At 49.0% G+C, this 23,438-nt stretch overlaps 1 long non-coding RNA gene across 1 annotated transcript; it reads left to right on the top strand.

The window, feature by feature from the left end:
• Nucleotides 1–6,494: 6,494 nt before the first annotated feature.
• LOC122219026 lies at nucleotides 6,495–21,319 on the top strand. Its single transcript, XR_006202224.1, has 3 exons — nucleotides 6,495–6,796; nucleotides 20,479–20,558; nucleotides 21,104–21,319. It is a non-coding gene; the product is annotated as an uncharacterized LOC122219026 (long non-coding RNA).
• Nucleotides 21,320–23,438: the final 2,119 nt, after the last annotated feature.

Genomic DNA, 23,438 nt, shown 5'->3' with positions numbered 1-23,438 from the left:
GAGCACTCAAGCCAGCATTTGAAGGATTTCCTTGAAGGAATTTTCTGGATCTTGTGAACTTGAAAATTGATATGTTTGGAGCCTTATGAGGGTCTGTGGGAAGGAGACCGAACCTAGGTGTGCCCAAGGTGGACAGTCCCACAGGAGATGTCCCATAACTTTAGGACCTCCAAGAGCCACACCTGCAGTGTAAGGAAGGACTGAAAATAAAACCAACCTCTTCCCAGATTTGGGGAGCAAGTTACACTTCCAAGGGAAAGCCCTTATTTTGAATCTTGGCACTGGAGTGAAGAGGGGAATATCTCTCCTGGGAACTTCAAACCAGACTTCTTGTATATCTGTAGCTTAAATTCACTCTACATGGGTCATCTGAAAAAAAAAACAGGCAGAAACCTAAAAGGGATCACAGACTAGAGGACTAGCAGGCATCCAAAGAAGCAAACAGAAATCTTCTCTGAAGGAATCCACCTTTCCCTAGGCCTTGAAGAATTTCCAGCAATTTCTAAGGAAGATGAGAAGCTCACAGCTAAAAATCACCACAAGTATAAGGAAACGAGGCACGAAAAGCAAGAGCCAGCAGAAATGACAGCAGAATCAACAAATGGAAGTGGACCTTTAAAATATGAGTACAGAATAAGCAGATTTGTGAAGGAATAAAACAGAACTTGTAGAAAATAAGGAAATAAAACAGAAATTTAAAACTCAATGGATACATTTAATAGCAGGCCATGTACCACACAAAGAGAGACTTTGAGAACTGGGGGATAGTGCTGGAGAAATTACCCAGAATGTATCCCAGAGAGATAAAGAGGTGAGAATATAAGAGAGATGAAAAGCCGTAGAGGATAGAGTGAAAGGCTCTGAGAGCTGTCTAGCAGTGTTTCAGAAGGTGAGGAAACAGGGCAGAGGCAACCTGAAGGTATCAGAGCCGAGAACGTCCCAGAACTTTTGACAGACACCAGGCCACGGATTCAGAATTGGAGCTGAGTCGTGACCATAGAAAGGATGGGATTTACATGCAGGTGGGGCATGTGAGAAGCAGTGTGACCTGGGAGTATGCCGATGGGGCCGGCGCCCTGGGCACTAGCCTCCTGGGACTGACAGGATGGTCAGAGACTGGAGAAGCACTGAGCTGTGCCAGCCCTCCTGGTCAAGGGTCCGTGGGAAAACATACCCTCTTCCTGGATGAAATAGCAAGAACAGCAGGGCAGTTCTGTTTTGTCATTTGGGGGCAAGATCCTTCTGAGGAAGGGAGAGAAGACATAGTATATACCCATTGTATGGATTAGGGAATTGAAGCACAGAGAACAGAAGTTCTTTTTTTTTTTTTTTTTTTTTTTAGATTTTATTTTATTCTATTTTATTTTGATACAGAGAGGCAGAGAGAGAGGGAGGGAGAGAGAATTCCAAGCGGGCTCCACACTGACAGTGCAGAGCCCAATGCAGGGCTCGAACTCACAGACCATGAGATCATGACCTGAACCAAAACCAAGAGCCAGACACTCAACCGACTGAGTCACCCCCGGAGAACAGAAGTTCTAAAAGAAGTGAAGGGGCAGTGTTGGGATCAGAGCTCTTTCTGTTGATCCTGGGGGGCAGGCGCCTCTGGATAACTAACACAGATACTCTGGTTCCCCAGGTGCTTGGCATACCGGCCTCAGCAATGGTTGGAGCCACCGGCATCATTTTCAGCCCTGAGGGGGTTTTCAAAAGTAGAAACAAACCACAAAGGACGTTGTTGTGCAACAGCCTCTCCTGGGCCCAGGCCTGATGCCTTCCCGGATGAGCCAAGTCCTAATTACCCATGACCCATCTATACCTGATGACTTAGGCCCGGCCAATGCAATGTCGTGACATCTGTGTGAGTGACGTACACATGAGCTGGACTTCAGTGAGACGGCATATATTTGGGTACATTTATCAATAACGGTGAATGTTACTATCAAACCTATTTCTTGTATTCCTATATTATGATTGAATTAAACAGCCAGAGGATTCTATTTGCCTGTAATTAGACATGGTTGCTTTTGGCTTAAGGGTTTGAAAAAGGACTTAGAAAACTTGTAGAATTTTGAATAAAAGTAGCAAGAATGTCAAAAGAAAGAGCAAAAATGCCTAAGGGAATAATGGAAGGGGGTTCGAGTTTCACTTTCTTTAGATTCCTATTTGACGATAATTCTCAGCTGGGGCAGGCTAGCCTTCTTCTGGGTCTCAAAGATATTCTTCCCGTTTTGCCACATCCTGGATTTTCTTGATGCACCGTGCTAAATTTGACTCAGGAGTTTGAGAGCAAAGACGATGGGACCCTGGCACAAAGAGGCGATGCTTGTGTGTGTACATAATAGAGAATCAACAGTGTGGTTAGCCAGACGGCTAGACCCACAGTGTGTCTGAATCTAAGGGATGGGACCCCAGTGCCACGGCCGTGACTGCTGACAGTTCAAAAATGTGTCACAGGCCAAATGATGATGGGAAATTCCAGTCCACACATTTGAAGAGCAGGCACAGTGGGTGGTCCAAAGGGATCCAGCAAGAACATGACAGTAGGAAAACAAGTGAAGGAAAAATTAGATTCAATAAAGGGGGAAAAATTCCAAATGGTGAGTTTCGTTCTATTTGGCTGCAGGATAACCCCTCCAGGGAACATGGTGGAACTTGAGTCATTTAAGCCTTGGCTGGGAAAAGTCGTGGAGGATGTACTATAGACAAAGCTGGAGTTTGGATTAGTCTGGTGGTGGGCACAGGAGACCCAATGGGCGATTTCAGTCGGCATTGCTCTGATTCACCGGACATGCCCCCCGCTGTCCGAGTCTGCTGAGGGCTGGCCGTGCCGGACACAGTGAATGGACGTGTGTGTAAAGGAAGGTGTTTTCCAAGTCATCAGTGCCTCGTTTCCTTGGACTGACTGGGATGTTTGGAAAGTTAGCATGTTCCCTCTCGTAATAAATTTCACATCTCTTGCAGAGAGTTTGTTTCACGGGGAGAAAAATAGAAGCAGGCGAAGGATATTCCATCTGAGTTTAAAGGAAATGATCTTTTTAATTAGAAGGCTGCCACACATTTCAGGTTTTCCAATAGTGCTCGAGCTCTCTGCCGTCATATGTACGTGTGCTTTTTTTAATAAAAGCACGCTATTATTAATTATTTGTTTTTCCTAGAAAGTTCTGGTTAAGGTGTGACTTCTGTGAAGTCAGAGCCTTGCGTGTCATCCAGGTGATCGATACTTGGTTAAATGGTTTGCTCTGTGGGGTTTGGTTCATGGGGTTATTTGAAGCCAGGAACCACCACTATAAACTTGATATAAACCAAGATTTTACACTGAGTATTATCGATCCCTAGCACAATGTTGGGTAAACAGAGTCCTCGATAATTGCACATTGACTGATTTGGCAAGCTGCCTAAAGTAATAACTCCTACAGGGTATCTGCAGGGAGCAAACCAATGGGTAATTAAACCCAAGCAGCTTTTCCTTTTTTTTTTTTTTTTTTTTTTTGGTAAGTTTATTTATTCATTTTGAGAGAGACAAGAGATAGTGCGAGCGGGGGAGGGGCACAGAGAGAGGGAGAAAGAGAGAATCCCAAGCAGGCTCCTCACTGCCAACGCAGAACCCAACATGGGGCTCAAACCCATGAACCGTGAGATCATGACCTGAGCGCAAATTCCTGACACACAGAAACTGAGAGATAACAAATGACTGGTGTCGTTTCAAGCCACAAAGCTTCGGGGCAAAGTGTTGAGAGCAACAGATACCTAACACAGGGACTTTCCATCCTCTCCTCTCCAAGGAGCCCCTGAGGACTCAGCATCAGTCATATGGCAGCCCCCAGTGCATTTTGGGAAGTGTTTCCATGACCAGAACCCACATGCTATGGTTTTCCCGAAACAGACTTCAGAATCCAAGGAGCGGGAGGCTCGTCACTTTGCTACCAATTGTGGGCAAGCAAATCCTGTCGGTTCCTTGGGACCTAGGTTTCACCTACTGTCAATAGAAGAGGCTTTCTCCGATCTGTGTTATTTCCCAGGAGCATAAATTATACAACCTGGAGGTTGGTGAAGTGTTTTGAACTCCTCAGAAGGCCCTGTTTCAATTCAAGTAGTGTCACGATGCATCTTCCACGTAAATGGCTCACGTGGTGGGAGGTGACGTGGGAGGAAAGACAGGGCTGTGGCTCCTCTGGTCCTGCCCCCTCCGGTGCTTGGCCACTCACCCGACTGGTCACTGCTCTGAGCAGCACCTTGTGTGTAAAATGGGTGGATTGGCCAACATGTTCTCGATTCTTTTCCAGCTGCGGGATGCTACAAGCAAGAACAAAAAGAAGAAAAGCTAGGCTCACTGCCTTCAGTGAGGGAGCAGACCCCCCCCCCCCAGTTCAAACACTAGAGGACAACAGGCTATTAATGTTAAATGGGATGGTGCATTAGGGGTGCCTGGGTGGCTCAGTCGGTTAAGCGTCTGATCAGTTAAGCTCGGTCAAGCTCAGGTCATGATGTCACAGTTCACAAATTCCAGCCCCACCTTGGGCTCTGTGTTGACAGCTCGGAGCCTAGAGGCTGCTTCGGATTCTGTGTCTCTCTCTCTCTGCCCTTCCCCCACTTGCACTGCCTCAAAAATAAATAAACATTAAAAAACAATTTTTTAATGGGGTGGTGCATTTAAAGACGGGCACCTCCACAGAATCTAAGGGCCCAGAGAGAATTGTAGAGAGGTCACGTCTTCAGCTGCTCTTGAAGGAGGGTGCTATGGACTGAATGCTTGTGTCCCCCCCCCCCCCCAAATTCAAATGTTGAAGCCTAGTCCCCAGTGTGGTGGTGGTAGGAGGTGGGGCCTTTGGCAGATGATCACCCGTCGTGAATGGGTCGGTGCCCTTTTAAGAAGAGAGATGATCTCACTGGGTGTTGTATGGAAACCAATTTGACAATAAATTTCATACTAAAAAAAAGAAGAAGAAGAGAGATGGTCTCTCTCCATCATGTGAGGATGTAAGAAGAAGATGGCCATCTGCGAACTGGGGAGAAGGCCCTCCCCGAGACTGATCTGCCAGCACCCTGACCTTGGACGTCCCGGCCTCCAGAACTATGAGAAGTAAGTGCCTGTTGTTTATGCCACCCCGTCAGTGGTAGCTTGTTAGGGCAGCCCCAGATGGCTGAGACAGCGTGACAGTTACAATTCTTAGTTGCAAACAACAGAATCCATTCTTGTTCTTTTAAGGGGGACAAGGGGGGAGTTTAGTCAAGACCATTAAAGAGTGCACAGATGTCCAGGAGAGCCGGACTCTGAAGCCTTTCGCCGTAAAGCGCCCAACCACACGAAGGGGTTTCTTAGAGAGGACCCCACGGCCACTCGGCACATAGGACCCTCAGCAGCAGAAACCAGAAGCTCAATCCCTCCTCTGCCCTCAGGAATCAAATCCCTGCCACTCCGTGTTGCCCCCCTGGTTGGGGGCGTGGCCTCAAACCAAGTCTCACGCGGACACGTCACATACAGAGTGCCGCACAGGCGTCTAGAGATGCGAGGGTCCTGGCTTCTCCCTTCGGGACGCGGGATTTGGGATGCAAGAGTTATCCCGAGTGTCAGGAGGATATGCAGAGATGTGCCCCCGGGTGACCAATGCCCCCCAAAGATGGGAAGAGTGTGAACAGCAGAGATGGAGGGGGGAGCAGCACGAGAGAGGGACCGAGACGAGAAGGAGTGTGGGCACGGATCGCCTCCCCGCGGGTGCAGAGAGCAAGCTGAGTGGCCGAGGGCGCTGCTCGGAGGGGGGGAGCCAGGCCGCTGAGCCGCCAGCCCTGCATCTCCAGATGCCTGTCGCCTGGCTGTCTGCGCCCCTTCCCCTGGCTTGCTCCAGTCCCGCTCAGTCATTTGGAAGCGGCCGTGCTTCCCGAGCTGGCGTTTCGCGGTTGGCAAGGAGCACCCGCTCTCTCTCAACGGCTGTCCGTCTTCTCGTCTCCCCCTTTCCAACAGGGTGAATGCATTTCTCTTCGGCTGCGCACGCCAGCATACCTCGAATTTGCTGGCAGCTGGCGCTTCTCATGTGTTGGTTTTGGCACCTCTAGAAGTTTGTCCTATTTCTCTTCCATCTGGGCTAGAAACATGCCAACCAGGATTTCTCTGGATTCTGTTTTTTTTTTTTTTTTTCTTAACCCTGGGCTGCGACCCAAGGGAGTATGTACCCAGACCCTCTGGGTCTCAAGCCCCATCACCGTCTCATGCCTCCCTCCCCGGCACCCGCCCCCCAACACCTCTCACCGGGCAGCATGGCACTGGGTCCCTGAGGTGTAGTCCCAACTTGCGGTAACCCCTCAAACTTAGCGTTCAGAGGCCAGGTTATTGCAAAGGGACATTTGAGCTTCCACTGGAAATTGGTAATATATATTCTTGGCAGCATTAAGGACAGGCTGTGAAAATTCTTTCAGTTGGACTTCTTTTGAGAAGTTGTTCGTGTTTAGCCTACTCACAGACAGCAGAGGTCGGGGGGCACTGGGAAATGGGGAAAACCAGGCTGGAACTGGAGCGGGGCGTTTTGCCGTCCGTGTGTCCGGAGAACATCAGTGACCAGCGCCTGGCAGGTGTTCAGGGATAATCTGCCGCAGAGATGACCGGATAAGATGTAGGAGCAAGCAATACGTGGTAACATTCCACTTCACTCTTTCAGACGGATTCATCAGCAAGTGACGATCCTGAGTCCCACCAAGTCTACCCCCTTAGCCTTCCGGGGCCATGGCCACCCCTCCCCCCGGAACAGAAAAAGGACTTTGGTAGAAAAGCTGCAGAAATCCAAAGAGCGTCTGAAATCTGGTGAATAGTAATATATCAATGTTAACCTAGTACTATCGACACATATTAGCTACCATATGTATGTAAGATGTTGGCAGTAGGAGAAACCGGGTGAGGGATACCCTGAACTTGGCAACTTTTCTCTGAATCTCAAAATACTCCTACAACAAAAAGGTATGTTTAAAAGCAAATCTAACCATATCCTTCTGGTGCTTAAAAGTAGGGCGACCAGCTCTCCCAGTCCGCCCAGGCTGGGGGCAGATTCTGGGATGCAGGATTTCACTGTTGCAAGAAAGACCCCAGGCAAACAGGGACTGTTGGTCCCTCTAAACCCTCTGCTGGCTCCTTATCAGGTAGAGATAAAGTCCAAATCCTTCAGGCTGGCTAAACTAGGCTTTCCATGGCCTGCACCTGACCCGTGCTTCTAATCACAGAACTCACTGTGATCCCGCACCCTGCCCACCACCCTGGACTCTGCTGGGTGCACTCCCCCAGGAGCCTAGCTTCCTCTCCACCTGTGCCTTGGCTGACACTGTCTTCTTAGCTGGGAGGGCTTTCTCATCCCCCGCATTCCCCCTGGCCAACACCCAGCGTCCCGTTTCAGGTGCAACCCCCAATAAAACCTTTCTCTACCCAAAGGGTTTAAAAACTTATGTCCACACAAAAACCTGCAAGCAGGTATTTACAGCAGCTTTATTCACAGTTGTCAACACTTGGGAGCAACCAAGACGTCCTTCAGCAGGTGAGTGAGCCAATAAATAGTGATCTATCCAGGCCGTGGAATATCATTCAGCACTTAAAAATGAGCCATCAAGCCATGAAAAGGTGTGGAGGAAACTTAAATGCATGTTACTAAGTTACTAAAGAAACTGGTTACTAAAGAAACCAATCTGAAAAAGGCTGCAGACTGTATGATCCCAACTGCAGGCTTACTCTGGAAAAGGTAAAACTATGAAGACAGTAAAAGGATCAGTGGTTGTCAGGGGTTGGAGGGAGGAGAGGGATGAACAGAGGGAGCACAGAGGATTTTTTAAGGCAGTGAAACTATTGCATATAGTACAGTATGATGGTGGATACGTGTCATGATACATTTGTCAAAACCCATAGAATATACAACACCAAGAATGAGTTCATGTAAACTGTGGACTTTGGGTGGGTAATACCGATGTGTCACTGGAGCATCATCCATTGTAACCAGGGTGCCCTCTGATGCAGGAAGTTGGCAATAGAAGAGGCTGTGCGTGTGTAAAGGCAGGTGATATACGGAAAATATCTGCATCTTCCCCTCGGTTTTGCTGTGAACTGAAAACTGCTCTAGAAAATAAAGTCTATTTTTTATTATTTTTTAATGTTTATTCATTTTTGAGAGAGAGAGAGACAGACAGACACACACAGCATGACAGGTGAAGGGCAGAAAGAGAGGGAGACACAGAATCCGAAACAGGCTCCAGTCTCCGAGTTGTCAGCACAGATGCGGGGCTCGAACCCACAAACCTTGAGATCATGACCTAAGCCGAAGTCAGACGCTTAACCAACCCAGCCACCCAGGTGCCCCCTCTTTAATTTTTTTAACATTTATTCACTTTTAAGAGACAGAGAGAGAGAGAGAGAAAGAGAGAGAGAGAGAGAGCATGAGTGGGGGAGGGGCAGAGAAAGAAGGAGACACAGACTCTGAAGCAGGCTCCAGGCCCTGAGCTGTCAGCACAGAGCCTGACACAGGGCTCGAACCCATGAACCGCGAGATCATGACCCGAGCCGAAGTCGGACGATTAACCTACTGAGCCACCCAGGCGCCCCAGGTCTATTTTTTTAAAAAGAACAACAGTGCCTCTCTCCACACATCTGTCCCACTCCCTCCCATAGACTTGGCCCTGCCTTGTCTGCTTCCTCCGCCCCTACACTTATCTGTGGAACTTCTATAGCAATGTATCAAACCTCTGGCTTCCACACTTGTTTGCTCCCACTCCACCAGAAGCCTGGACCACAGGGATCACATGATATTCGTTCCTGCATTCCCAGAGCCCAGAGCACTTTTTGGCTCCTGGTAATTTCATGTAACTGTTGGATGAGTCAGTATTATTGATTATCTCCCTCCTGAATGTCTATATTCTCCATCTCTGGTGCTTTGTTGCCTCCAGCCTATACAGAAGTTAAAAGAAATCTTCTCTTCCTCTGACCTCCTAGGTAGTTATTGCCTCCCACAACTGCCCACCCCGGTGGGCCCACTGCAGCCAGACATGGCCCAGTGGGAAGGAGTGCTAAAGAGCACAGAGGAAAAAGGGAGCCTGGGGGGCTGCTGGCAAGAGGGTGCACGGTTCAAACATTATTGCTTCCAGGTGGGAGAGCCACTTGAAACTCTTCTCCCAAAATTAAAACTGTATATTCAACACCCCATATGGCCCTCAATGATGCATTTTTGCCTGTATCCACAGGCAAATGGAGTTCAAGGCAATAAAACAGGAAGGACAGATATACCCAGGTCCACGTTAAATGAACTCCCAGCCTAACCTGAAGATGCTGAAGGAAAACTCGGGCCCTCAGGGGTAGGGATGCGAGGTCCAGTCCCCAGAGAGTGCTGGACACCTCCCCATCGCTGGGGCTGGCACAAAGCTCTGTTGCCATCTTGTGGTGAGCAGAGGTGGGCCTCAGAGGTCTCCATGGCTTCTCCGGACTTTTCTCCAGTTACACACTCCCAGAGGAGCTCACACATGTCTCTGGAAATGCAGTCCTGCCCTCGGGCTTCAACTGCCCCACACCTCCCCCGAACCCAGGCCCTGGACCAGGCTCTGCTGGAGACCCGCAGGGTGGCCGGAGGCAGCTCCTTTCTGGGACCCTAGGCTTCCCTCTGGAAAGCTTCAGATCGTCCTGGATCACAAGCCCCCGTGACGCTGTTCACGCCAGGCACTGTGGGAAATGCAGAAAGCTTACAGGAGTCCGGCTTCTCCCCTCAAAGTCAGGCTCCTGCGGTTCTGCGGCTCTCCCTCTGAGCAGCTCCCACAGGCAGTGCCTCTCAGGAAGGAAGGAAGGAAGAGGAAGCAGTCTTTCCAGTGCTTGCCGTCCATGCCCAAAGGTGGAATACAACCTCTCTCCATGTGGGGTGGCCGGAGGGACAGAGCCGACGACACCTGAGACAGAGGGACCTAAGCATGCGTGCACGTCTACACGCGCACGTGAATCCGTATATGTGTGTGTGCACGCCTGCGTGTCTGTGCAGACAGAGCAGCTCCCAGCCTGCTGGCATCTGGGAGACAGAAATGCGGGCTTCTGTGCCATGAAAATCAAGGCTGCGCCCACAGAAACGATCAAATCCCATTTAGCAGGGGCGGCCCCAGGACCGGAAGCCACAGCCTTCTCGACCGTGACTTCAGCTCTGGCGGAGACTTAAACCACCTGTGACAACCACTCCAGTGTCCTACTGCAAGGCGCGGAAGACCACCTGAGGCCCCACTGCAGACCCTGCTCCTCGCTCCCACCCTGGAATACCCCTCTTCATTCCCTGTCCCCAGGGCAGCGTGTCCTGGGTCGCAGCCAGCAGGCTCCCTCCCTGTCCCGGTCCACGCCCTCAGGCTCATGGCCAGGCTTGGAGGGACTGGCCCTGATCAGCCATGCCCAGGCTGTTGGAGGGTGGAGGGCTCCCACTTGTGATCCAATCCCACCACGCTTTCTATCCAGGAGGCCCAGCCCCCAGTGCGTTAAGTGGGCACTGATTGACAACTCTGGAGAAGTTTGTTTTTTATACTTTCCAGAGGGAATGTTGCCAAGACCAGCCAAGGTTGGGTGGGCCCCGGGCGACGGGGAGAGAGTACCAAGGGGGGCTGGGTGGTTACCATTCCACTCTGGGGGAAATCAGGCCCCAATCTGGGCCGCGAAGGAGGTCTCTAGGAGCACTGGAATTAATATCTGAAGCTTCTGTATCCATGGCAAAGGATGTTAAGGAAGTAATACTGTGTCCATTTTACAGGGGAGAACACTGAGGCATAAAATTGTTCATCTGTGAAGTTGGTGGCTCCAATAGTAATACATATACATATATTTTACACATAGATATACTGTCTATATCTATTTCACATTCTTACTTTCCCAATATCTTTCTTGATTCTGGAAGGCTATGTGAGGCAGAAAGACCAGACTTCCAGTCTCTCAGCCCGTAGAGCTCTGTTAAAACAGGGCTTCTACATTCCTGGCTGGGAACACTGTTGGTTGCTGAACTGCTTTCCTTTCTAACTCATTCTCCCCTTGCCTTCCTTGCAAAGTCTGCTCCTCCCCATCCGCCCCACCCCTGCCTCTGTAATATCGGTGTCTCGGGGAACCTGATCCCACCAGTGAAGGTAACTCAAATCTCCTGGCTTGTGTTGGGCTCAGAGCTCTGGGTTAGGCCAATCAGCCCAGGATGTCAGACTAGTGACTGCTATTAATCCGGGGGGTGGCTTAAATTGACCAGTTCAGAGGAAAGATCTCCCTTTCTCCCTGGACATGACCAAAGAGGCAAGTGTGAAAGCTGCTGCTGGTGGCCATCTTTTAGCCGTGAGGAAGTCAGACTAAGGAAAAGAATTAGAAGAAGGAAGAGCAGGTGGGCTTATGGGAAAACAGAGTTAACGCCTTGATCATACCCTACCTGAAGCCCCTGACCCTGGGCTACTTATTAGCTTGTATAGTAAACTCCTTATTGTTTAAACCAGTTTGCATTGACTTTTCTTTTCTTATATCTCTTCTTATTAAATGGGCATGTCTGGACAGACACACATTCCTTCACTTTAGCCTTTAGACTTCTTGCCTTCCTCTGATCCCTGTCAGAGCCAAGTCAGCACAAATTGAAAGGGCCAGCACAGACTAAATGCGTCTTCTGGACACCACAAATGTCTCTGTGGTATCTCAAAACTCTAAAAACTGTGCAGGGAGCTGTGGCCTCGCTCAGTCCTGCTTCCCATTAGGATAAACACATCCCTCCGTGTAGCAACTCGTGCACAGCTCCAGAAATAGCCTGCCCACCAGAGAAAATGCACTTTATTTGACAGGCTTCCACAGCCATATCATTATCATATAATCTCTTTTATCCACCCCTTTCCCCCGACTGGAACTCAAATTGCATCTTTAAAATGTCTAAACAGCAGTTCGGTGATCTTCAGTGATGCTATACTTGATACTGAGCTGGGAAAATCAATGTCAAAAGCCCAACTTCAGAGAAGTCTGGGTAAAGGGTGGGGAGGTTTTACATTCAAGTATTTTCCTGTGGAGAAAAAAAAAAAAAAAAAAGGTGGGTTCGTAAAAATTGACAATCGACTAAGTTTCAACGTCCGAAAGTCCCATTTTCAACTTCTGAATCAATGACGCCCACCCCACAGACCTCACCTGAACACCCGTATGTGATTTTCCACCCTCGTTACTGGGTGGTGACTCTTACTCCTGGATTCTTTCTCACAGGGCTGGCACAACCATATGTGGGTGTGGATAACCCAGGGGCTCCAGGAGAAATCAGGCAAGATGTAAAGAGACCCCAGCAACATATAATGACCGCATCTAAAAATGCCAGCTGGTAAGGGACAGACAGCACCAGAACTATTCCCATGGGGGGCTGCTAAGGGCGGTCAAAGATAGTGTCAGACTAAACCAGAGGAAGCTTTCCAGAAGAAAGTGAAGACATCTGGGCCAGCTATTTGGGAGACTGGGAGCAGGCAGGAATTGGCCTCCCGCGTCAGGTCCACCTCTTCCTGCCTCAGTGCCCCGCCTGGGTGGAGCTATAACTCTTCCCTCTTCTCCTTTCTGAAAACCTTCTCCAGGTCTTTCCTGGACCCGAGTGACAGGCTCCAGCTCCAAGTGCTGAGGGGATGGCCAGGGAGGCAGCCAGGGTGGAGGAGGGTGGGGCGGCTTCCCAAAAGGGAATAAAGCCGTCCTTCTGCCAGGTCTATGACAGCGGCAGACTGGAGGGCTCTGTGGGAGAGGGCAGCACAGGGCCTCTAACCCCTTAAGCACCCACCTCAGACCAGCCACTGCGTGCACGTGACCTTCTCAGCGCCTCACGAGAATGGCACATCATGGGCATCTCTGGCCCCAGTTTATAGATGAGAAAACTGAGGTTGAGAGAGGTCAAGGAACGTTCCCGGGATCGCACTGGTTATAAAGTGGCCACTGGGATTCAAATCTAGGTCTTTTTGCCACTCAAGGCCTGGCTTGTTCCCTACTCTGCTCGGCTACTTTGGAGATGTGGGCTCTGACCTGCTTTACTGCCTCTTGAACTGACCTGAGAAAGCACAAAACCGCTCGCTTTGCTGGAGGCCACACCATGCAGGCTTGGGCAGGGGCTGGTAGTTGCAGGACTAAAAAAATCAATCTTTTTCTGTTCCTGCAAGTTGCTCCCAATCAATGCTGGGCAGCACTGGCCATCTCAAGAGAAAGGGCAATGTGGAACTTTCAGGAAGTCCACTGGGTGGTCAGCTCACAGGGGTTTGCTTGTTAGGGCATGCCAGATTTTCACATTCCTCTCCCGTCATGGTTTTTGTGGCACCCAGGACTTCTGCCACACCCGCCACGTTTCTCCTTCTTGCACTCTTCTTCCCTGGACCCCCACCCCCCCCAGGACAGACACACACATACACAGAGACACATGCACACACGCAGACACACACACAACAACCAATTTCTCCTGAGGCCAAAATACACGAGCTTATGCGATCATATTATCTTCTAGATTTCTGGAGTATTTCAAAAAAAGAGATCCTTAACCCTACACTTCTGGTTGAGGAAAATTTCAACTATCAATATCAAATAACAGAAGTAGAGCAGATCTGTTTCTGATGAAGAAGGCCTGGGGAAAGGCGGCTTTTCCACGTTCAGGTGTGTTTCCGGGCAGTTTCCATTTGTGCGCGCTTGGGGGGGGGGCGGGGGGAGGGCACGCTGCAGGGACCCTCACACAGCTCCCTGTGCCTCCGCGTGTGCGCTGAGAGATCCAGAAGCCCCAGAGCCCCTAGTCCGGTCAGGTTCAGGCGGCAGAAAATCTACGTTTAATTGCAAATGTTGTAAAACTAATCACACCGAGGCGCAGGCTAGCGTTGGAACTATGTGCCCTTGACTTGGTGCCTGAGTGTGGGGCATCTTTCTACTGAAATGCTTACCGAGCCGTAAACTAGAAGTCAAAATTTCTTTAAGAACATGTCTTCTCTCGTTAGGATGAGTTTTTCTTCTGAGGGTGTTCCCAGGCTTTTCTGGGAAAAGGAGATGGTGGGGGGGGGGGGGGGTGGCGGGGGGACATGGGGAATTTGCAGGCTGAAGGAGCTGGCCAGGGAGGCTGACTTAGATCTATCTTAAAGATGTCTTTGTTTTTAATTATATGTGTCTTGGGCTACAGCAAAATCAGCTTCTCTCCTTCTCTCTACCTCCCAGACGGTGGCCTTTTCCTCATTTGAAGATTATTTATTGCTTCTCGACCACCTTTCATGCTGTTAAATGATTCTCCATGCTCAGGGAGGAAAACAGCCCAGCAGGATTTTATTTTATGTCCCTGAGTGCCGACTGGTCCTCCCTCCTCGTCCCAGAGAGCATTTGAGGCTGGATGTCTGCACTGCTCTCTCCTTTCCTGGACCAGCTCTGGGTCCTCAGCCCAGCCAGGGACAGGCCCCCGAGTCCCATAGTCACCAGAGGGTTGCCTCTGGGCCTGCGTGGCTGTATTTTCAAAAGACGGAAGAAAGCAAACAGCTTCTAGAAGCTTGCTGAGAAGGAGCTCAGTCTGAAATGCTTCTCGTCCAGCTCCTCCACCCCCCAGTATGTGGGCATCTCTCCTGGACTTGAAAATGCAGATTTAGTCAGAGTGGGTTGATGCCAAGCCCCCTGGCCCCCCACCTGGGTCCAAGATAAATTCACACCTCCTCACTTCTGTCCTATTAATCAGTCAGTCTGAGGAAAAACAAGCCAGCCCAGCTCAGCCAGTTGGATGAGCCACAAAATACATGTTTTCAGATATTTTTAAATTAATTTTATTTCCTGCTCGTATTTTTAATTTCACTTCCGTTACCAGAATGCAACTGTTCTGCACCCCCCTGTAAGGAAAACTGAAAATTCTACAGTTAGACTCTCCCCCTGCTCCTGACCCCAGACTCTGCACTCGTCTCCCACCTAGGTGGTGACAGTGGGGAGGGTAGACCCCAGTCCCTTCCTCCTTCAGGTTCTAATTTTCAGCTCCTGTCCCCCTCCCCTGCTGGGCCCTAACTCTCACTTCCTGGCCTAGTTTAGGCAATGCCCAGGAGGCCTTGAGACCAGAGCCTACTCACCAGCCTTAGGGGCAGAGGCACCCAGGTGTCAGCCTCGTTTCCCTGAACCCCGGGTCTCCTCCTCCTTGCTCTTTCTCTCTCCAGGTCTTGCCCTCTGATCTGCCTCCTCCTTCCACTCCTGAGCCTCTTTAAAAAACAAAAATCCTCCCTATATAAGTGAAATCATATGGTATTTGTCTTTGTCTAACTTATTTCATTTAGTATAATACCCTCTGGGTACATCCATGTTGCCACAAATGGCAAGATCACCTTCTTTTTCATGGCTGCTTACTATTCCATTGCATATGCGTACCACATCTTCTTTATCCATTCATCACAAACAAACAAACAAACAAACAAACAAAAACCAGACTCTTAACTGCAGACAACAAACTGGTGCTTGCCAGAGAGGAGGTCGGAGGATGGATGAAATAGGTGAAGGGGATTAAGATATACAAACTTCCAAGTTATAAACTAAATAAGTCACAGAGATGGAAAGTACAGCATAGAGAATATAGTCAATAATATTGTAATAACATTGTGTGCTGACTACATCATGATGAACATTGAGTAATGTATAGAATTGTCAAATCAGTATGTTGTACACCTGAAACTAATATAACAATTTATGTTATACTTCAGTTGAAAAAAAGCCTAAAAGAGTAGTCAAAATGTTTAAGAGGAATTTTAAAATGCTCTGTACATACATAGACCGCAATAATAGCAAACACTCGCTAGAGCTTAGCAAACACCAGCTTCTATCCTAAGTACCCTACATGGGTTAATTGACTGTTCCCAACAACTCTGTGAGGTGGAAACTATCACCATCCCATTATGTGGGGGACTGAAGCACTGAGAGGCTGCCTGATGTCACCCAGCCAAGATGTGGGGGGCTGGGATGTGGACACAGACAGCTCTTAACAATTGCATTATTTGACCTCTTTAGTATGACATTTCTCTAATGGGAGAAGAGTAGATTTTCTCATTTTTTTCTAGTGCAATACTCATTCATTTATAAAAAGATCAATTATTTGATAATCTCGACCTTTCAGGCCTCAATCAAGAACTGAAAAGGTGGGGCACCTGCCTGGGTGGCTCAGTCGGTTAAGCGTCTGACTTCGACTCAGGTCATGATCTCAACAGTTCATGAGTTCGAGCCCCGCACCAGGCTCCGTGCTCACAGCTCGGAACCTGGAGCCTGCTTTGGATTCTGTGTCTCCCTCTATCTCTGCTCCTCTCCTGCTTGCTCTCTCTCCCTCTCTCTCAAAAATAAATAAACATTAAAAAACACTGAAAAGGTAAGTAAAGGACGTTTTTGAGAGACTAAAGAATATGTTAACAAAATTCAAACTCAAAGGCTCCTGAGGAAAGCCCCTCAGCCCTTCCCACAAGATCACAAGACCTAGTAACTCTTTCTAACAGGCTTGGTGGGTGGTTTCCCAGCCACAGTATATTAGGAACAACAAATTGGAAAGAAGTGAGTATCAACCCTACAGGGACCTCCCTAAACAATCTGGTGCCTCAAGTGCAGCCATATTGCAGCAGCCAATATAGATGATGTTTGTGGTAAATTAAAAAAAATTTTTTTAATGTTTATTTTTTAGAGAGAGAGAGAGACAAAGAGACAGAGTGTGAACAGGGGAGGAGCAGAGAGACAGGGAGACACAGAATCGGAAGCAGGCTCCAGGCTCTGAGCCGTCAGCCCAGAGCCCGACGCGGGGCTCAAACTCACAGACCACGAGATCATGAGCTGAACCAAAGTCGGACGCTCAACGGACTGAGCCACCCAGGTGCCCTGGGATAAATTTAAAATTAACATAGGGATATGCTCATGTTGTAACTAAAAATAAGCAAGACGCAAAATTATGTCTACAATATGACCTCCACATGTAAAACAAGCAAACAGAGCTCAAAATTATGAAAAAAAAAAAAAAAAGGAGATAAAGTACAAATATACCAAAATGTGGATTTCTCTGATGCCAGGGGACATTTTTCCTTTTTTAAAAACTATTTATTTTGAGAGAGAGAGAAGCAGAGAGAGAAAGGGAGGGAGACTCCCAAACAGGCTCCACGCTGGCAGCAATGAAGCTCAGTGCAGGGGCTCAAACTCACGAACGGCGAGATCATGACCTGAGCCAAAATCAAGAGTCAGACGCTTAACCGACTGAGCCACCCAGGCACCCCCATTTTTTTTCTAATGTTCTGGGTTTTTTCTTTTTTCCAATTTCCTCTAATGAGTGTGTAGTCCTTTAATAATGAAATACTCCCGGTAAACTTGAAGAGAGAGAAATAAGGAAAGAGGAGGGGAGAGAGAAAGAAAAGGAAGGTTTGGCAGGGAGCAGGGAGGAGAGAAGGCCACCCCAGTCAGGTGCAAGCCATGCAACTGGAAATGAGGGAGAGGAAGAGAAACTGTTTAATTCACATCCAAGAATTCAAAGTGCCTGACGGTTTAGGGACCACTTCCTAGAAGGGCAAACGGCTCTACATAAATCAACTGCCTCGCATAGATCATTACCTAATCAACTGGCAGCTAGAATAATAATTACTATTAACTAAGCACTTTATTTGCAAACTCACTGGGCCTCAAATGGAGGTTATGTTTTTCTCAATTTACCTGCGAAAACCTAAAGTAGGACTACTGATACCTGTCAGGATGAAGGTTCATGATACCCAGCTAAAAAGACCAAGAAGCGAGAAACCAAAAGTGGATGTGTTCCCCTGTAATATCAAAAATGAATGAGAATATCTTTCTATTTTTTTAATTTTTTGATGTTTATATTAAAAAATATAATTAAAAAATAACATTTTTTAATGTTTATTTTTGAGAGACACAGCATGAGCAGGGGAGGGGCACACACACACACACACACACACACACACACACATACATTTTGAAGCAGGCTCCAGGCTCTGAGCTGTCAGCACAGAGCCCGTGGCAGGACTCGAACTCACCAGCCGTGAGACCATGACCTGAGCCGAAGTCAGATGCTTAACCAACTAAGCTACCCAGGCACCCTGAGAGTATCTTGCCATTTAAAGTCTGAGTTCGGGGCACCTGGGTGGCTCAGTAGGTTAAGGGGCTGATTTCGGCTCAGGTCATGATCTCACAGTTCATGGGTTCGAGCCCCACATCACGCTCTGTGCTGACAGCTCAGATCCTGGAGCCTGCTTCAGATTCTGTGTCTCCCTCTCTCTCTGCCCCTTGCCCGCTTGCATACTCTTTCTCTCTCTCTCTCTCTCTCCCTCTCTCTCTCTCTCTTCTCTCTCTCTCAAAAATAAATAAACATTAAAAACAAATTTTAATAAAAAAAAAAAATAAAGGGTGAGTTCCGGGTGCAGCAAACACTTGCTTACATGGCACAATTGTGGTGCTAGGTGGTGGAGACCTGAGGACCCCCATGCTAGGTGCGCTTCAGCCCCACACCCTGAGGGACTGCAGCGGGGCTGGAGGGCTCACTAGCGCCCTCAAGAGGCTCGTTCCCGTGTGTGTGTGTGTGTGTGTGTGTGTGTGTGTGTGTGTTACGCTCCAACCTGCCCTAATGCAAGGTTTCGTGCAAAGTAAGCTCCCCACACAAGGTCCCCTACAAGGCAAGAAGGGGCAAGGCAGGACGGGAGGGTCTGTGACCTGCGTGCCCACGGGGCTGTTATGCAGCCCAGCTCCCGAGGGAGCCTCGCATGATGACGTCCACGACCCCCGGGAACACGTAAGTGGTGTCAGGGAAGGCTGCTGAAGCTATTAAGTTAGCTCTCTAATGAGCGCAGTGTTATGGGAACACGGGAGGGATAAATTTTGCGGAAGGCAGACCTGGGCAGGCCGCGGAGGAAGGGACACATTGCGTCTTTTCCTTGGAGACGCAGTTAATTTAAAATAAAGGTGTTTTTGCAGCATCATAACCGTTTAGCTCTGAAAGGTACTTTAACCCTCATCTAGTTTCTCGTCCAATTTCCTTGTTTTTACACATAAGGAACGCAAGTGCCAGAGAGCAGAATTGATTTACCTGGGCTCATATTGCAGGTTTGTGCTCAAGCTGGAACCAGCAATCCCTTTCCTAGCTTCTTGCTACAGCAGACTCGTTCTGGCAGTGAGCTCCTCTTCAAAGACCGCTCGCTGCTGCTGTGTGTGGGGGGAGCACGCTGTGTTCTCCTCCTAGAAGTTAGTGAAACTTCTCTGTGAAGTGGGTCCCAGGCCACATGGCCCTGCCGTCTCCATCTGGGACGGCTTGAGATAAGGGTCTTGCAAACGACCACCCTGTAAAACCCCGACCAGAACGAGCCCCAACCCTGGCCTAACCCTAATCTGCACCCAGCCCGAATACCAATCTTTTCGCTGAACCGCAAAAGGAACTGAAGTCTTGCAGAAAAATTCCCAGTGAAGCGTTATGAACCAGAACCAAATGGATACGCTTTCAAAGCAACGGAAGCAGAGCTGAACCTGGGCATATCAGAATGTTCTCTGACCTCAAGAAGTTTCAGCTCTTGGCCATTAGTGTGATGTGGACAAAGAAGAGAGGGGATACGGGTGGAAAGAAACTCTCTCTTGATGGAGAGAAGTGGTCAATTACCCCTGGATGTGCACTTCCCTGTTGGAAGCCCCATTAGGGCATCTGAGACTCGTGTTTATGGTGCGGGACAGAAACCCGAGCTGTATCCTACCCAGGCTTGATGAGAGCAGTTCCTGGAGGGCCAGAGAGCCCAGGACGAAGGTGAAACTAGCTCCGTTCAGGTGACAGCAAACACCAACAGACTGACGGATGTGCACCTGTGTGAGCACATACCTTGGGAATGCCAACATACGATGTGAAGCCAAGCTTTTGTCTTCCGTTTTCCAACTCAGACGTCCTTCCCTTCCCTGGACCACTTGATGACTCTGTACTCCCCGCTAGGGGAAACAATTTCCCTCCTCTGAGCTCTCACGTAAGTACTGCTGCACTTCTGCTACAAGACCGAGTCATTTCTGCTTCTGAGTATGGTCCTCGACACCTGCGAGCCACTTGGGGCAAGGTCTCCTAGCCTACGCTCCCTCACTCCCCGGCCTGGCCTGCAGCACCCAGAGTGTGGCAGCCACACGAGGGTTTGTGAATGAATGGACCGATTTCTGAGGTTGGCTACTTCTTAAGGGAGTGTTCTCAGCCCGCATGGACGGGCTGGAGAGGAGCCACAGACCATCTGAAGCCACACGCAAACCTGGGCGGACAGTCCCTGTACACGTGCTGTGTGGGGAAGGGTGCACAGCTTTTATCAGGTGCTTGGGGGGGGGATCCAGTTCCCAAAAGAGTTAAGAACCACAGCTCCAGGATTGGCGTAAGGGCAAACCAGATGAGATGGCGTCTGCTACAGAGCCTGGGATTCCACTGGGGAGAGTGTCTCAGGTTGAGCTCCCGGAAACTGGGGGGCCATGCTTCCGCTCTGTCTCTCCACACCTCTCAAAAGTAATAACGCTAACGGCCACCATCATTTTCCCAGGACCTGTCGGGCACCGGGCTCTGCTCCTGTGTTTGCAAGCGAGGCTCAGAGAGGAAGAGGTTACTGAGATCACAGAGCTGGTAAGTAGAGGGCTGTGTTCTGAACCGAGGCCTTACTCCTCTGAGGTAGCTCATGCGACACGTACAAATAGGACTCCAAGTAGTGCCCCTGGCATGGCAGAGACCTCCAATTATAAATTTCCAAAGTCTCAGCTGTATAAAGTGTGTGTGTGTGTGTGTGTGTGTGTGTGTGTGTGTGAACAATGGATGGATGGATGGATGGATCACTGTATGGAGGGGGACAGGAAGAAGCCCATCACTAGCTTCTTCCAGATGTTTATCATCCAAACTCACAGGTGTGGCACGGACTGAATCAAATTGGCACACCCAGATTTGGAGAACAATAAATTCAAACAAGAAGAATATGTTCTCTGTTATGAGTTGAACTGTGTCCCCTGCCCCCCAACAACAAAAAAATCCGTATGTCAAGTCCTAACGTCCAGTACCTCAGAATGTGACCTTCTTTTGGAAACAGTGTTGCTGCAGATATGATAAGTTAGGACAAGGTCACCTTAGACCTTGGAGTAGGTTGGGTCCCTAATCTAGTAAGACTGATGTCCTTATAGAAAGGGGGAATTTGGACAAAGACACACGCGGGGACAACGCCATGTGAACATGAAGGCAGAGCGCTGGAAGCCAAGAAACACCAAAGATGACCAGCAAAGCCCCAGAATCTAGGACACAGGCCTGGAACAGGTTTGCCCTCACAGCCTCGGAAAGAACTTTGATCAGACTTCTGGTCTCCAGAACTGTGAGACAATAAATTTCTGTGGTCGAAGCCACCCAGTTTGTGGTATTTTGCTGGCAACTCTTGGAAACTAATAATCCCTCTTTCTCAAAAAAAAAAAAAAAAAGAGAGAGAGAGGGGTATGAAAAGGTGTGTGCGATCTGAACTCTAGTTCTGCCCCATGTGCCAGATTCTAACCTTTTACTCCTTTACTTCCCCCAACAAAATGGAGACAAACCAATCAGGCAGTAGCCATACGGCAGGAGTGAGAGAAAGCTATTTGTAATTGATTGAGTTTTGCCAGGTAGCGTTGCTTGGTTTTCACCAAACTTTTCTTAAATTGTGTAAACTTCTTAAATCAAACCTCTATTCTCCAGAGGTTTGCATCACTTATTTACTCGTCCACTCTCTTTTTTTTGTTTAAATTTTTGGATGTTTATTTATTTTTCAGAAAGAGAGAAAGAGACAGAGCATGAGCGGGAGAGGGACAGAGAGAGAGAGAGAGTCACAGGTTCTGAAGCAGGCTCCAGGCTCTGAGCTGTCGGCACAGAGCCCGATGTGGGGCTCGAACCCACAAACTGTGAGAACATGACCTGAGCTGAAGTCGGACACTTAGCCGGCTGAACCACCCAGGCGCCCCTTACTTGTCTACTTTCAATGCACAGTTAACCAAATCAGAAAGCCAAGGCTTGGAAATCTGGTTGGAACTCACCTTCGCCTGGTTTCTACCTTTCCAACTGAGCAGCCCTCAAGCCTTACGTGTGGCGGGTGAGAAGCTGGACCCTGTGCAAGTTTCACTGAGGGTGAAGGAAAGGGGCTTGGGCACAGCCCCAGCCCACAAGGGGTCTACACTCAGGCAGAGGACACAAGACTGCACAGACGCACAGTACAGGTGTGAGTAACAATGACAGTCAACAGTGCGAGAGAAGCCAGGGCAGCCGGCGGCCAAAGGAGAGATACGACGACCAGAGTGACGAGCTGGGAGAAGGGAGGAAGTGTGTGGAAATCAACCCGAGAATGGATAAAATCAAACGTGCAGTAATTTGAAATTCAGGCTTTGCCCAAGTCAAGGGGAACTTGAAACTCAAGTTTCCAGATCACATCTACATTTAGAGCTGGAGTTTTCAGTGGGTTTGAAACCTGGCCAAATTGCCTATCTCTCAGGTTCAATTCTCTTGATGTATCTGAAGCCACAAACACTGCATTTCTAAACAGAGGAACCAAAAGTCAAGGGAAGCCAGCTGGGTTGGGTCCCTTACTTATGGTTGGTGTCCCTGAGTCCCGAAGGAACAAGTCCTTCCCCTATTATAAGCGAAAGACAGGTCTCTTGTGCTTCCCGTGGGTTTTCTGCTCTGTTGTCACTGCCCTGGGCTGGGGATTATTGAGCACTTACCATGTGCCAGGCACTCGGCTACCATCAGGAGAGCTGCCTGTGGAACCTGCATGGTAACCTTCTCTGGTTTCCCCACTGGGGACTTAGCCCAGGGATTAAATCACATACAGGTGCAGAGTAAAAAGCCCACCCTGCAAGATGGAACGACAGAATAGGTCACACAGGTGCAGAGACGGAAGGTACCAACGGCAGCAACTTCCATACATTGTCTTCATTCCTGTCAATTTCCCCCACGTGCTTCCATCTTTAGCATTCAAAAGTGAAATCTGGCGATTAAGGACGTGCTCTTTATTTTTTTTTAATTTTTTTAACACTTACTCATTTTTTTGAGAGAGAGAGAGACAAAGTGTGAGTGGGGGAGGGGCCGAGAGAGAGGGAGACACAGAATCGGAAGCAGGCTCCAGGCTCCGGGCTGTCAGCACAGAGCCCGACGCGGGGCTCGAACTCACCAGCAGTGAGATCATGACCTGAGCCGACTGAGCCACCCAGGTGCCCCAAGGATGTGCTCTTTAAAGGGCCCTGTAGCCTCAGAGCTGACATTCTAATCCTCAGTCCTTTAAGGTGGATGGTGAGGTTGACGTGTCATCGAGGAACCCAAGGCAAGCCAACTAAATTGCCGTGCTGGCGTGGGGAAGGGAGGGCCATGATGACAGCACCGGCTCGGGGGAGATCATCCCGACATTTCAGAGGGTAGTTGTGCCTGTGTGTGCATGTGTGTGGTGGGTGAAACCCTCCACCAGGCCCTCCCTGCCCCGCAGAAGTGATGTCTCTGCAAATGAGA

This window comes from Panthera leo, chromosome B2 (assembly GCF_018350215.1).
Source record: "Panthera leo isolate Ple1 chromosome B2, P.leo_Ple1_pat1.1, whole genome shotgun sequence".
NCBI lineage: Eukaryota > Metazoa > Chordata > Mammalia > Carnivora > Felidae > Panthera > Panthera leo.
Note: the sequence above shows the minus strand (reverse complement) of the source record. Positions and strands in the feature narration are given on the sequence as shown.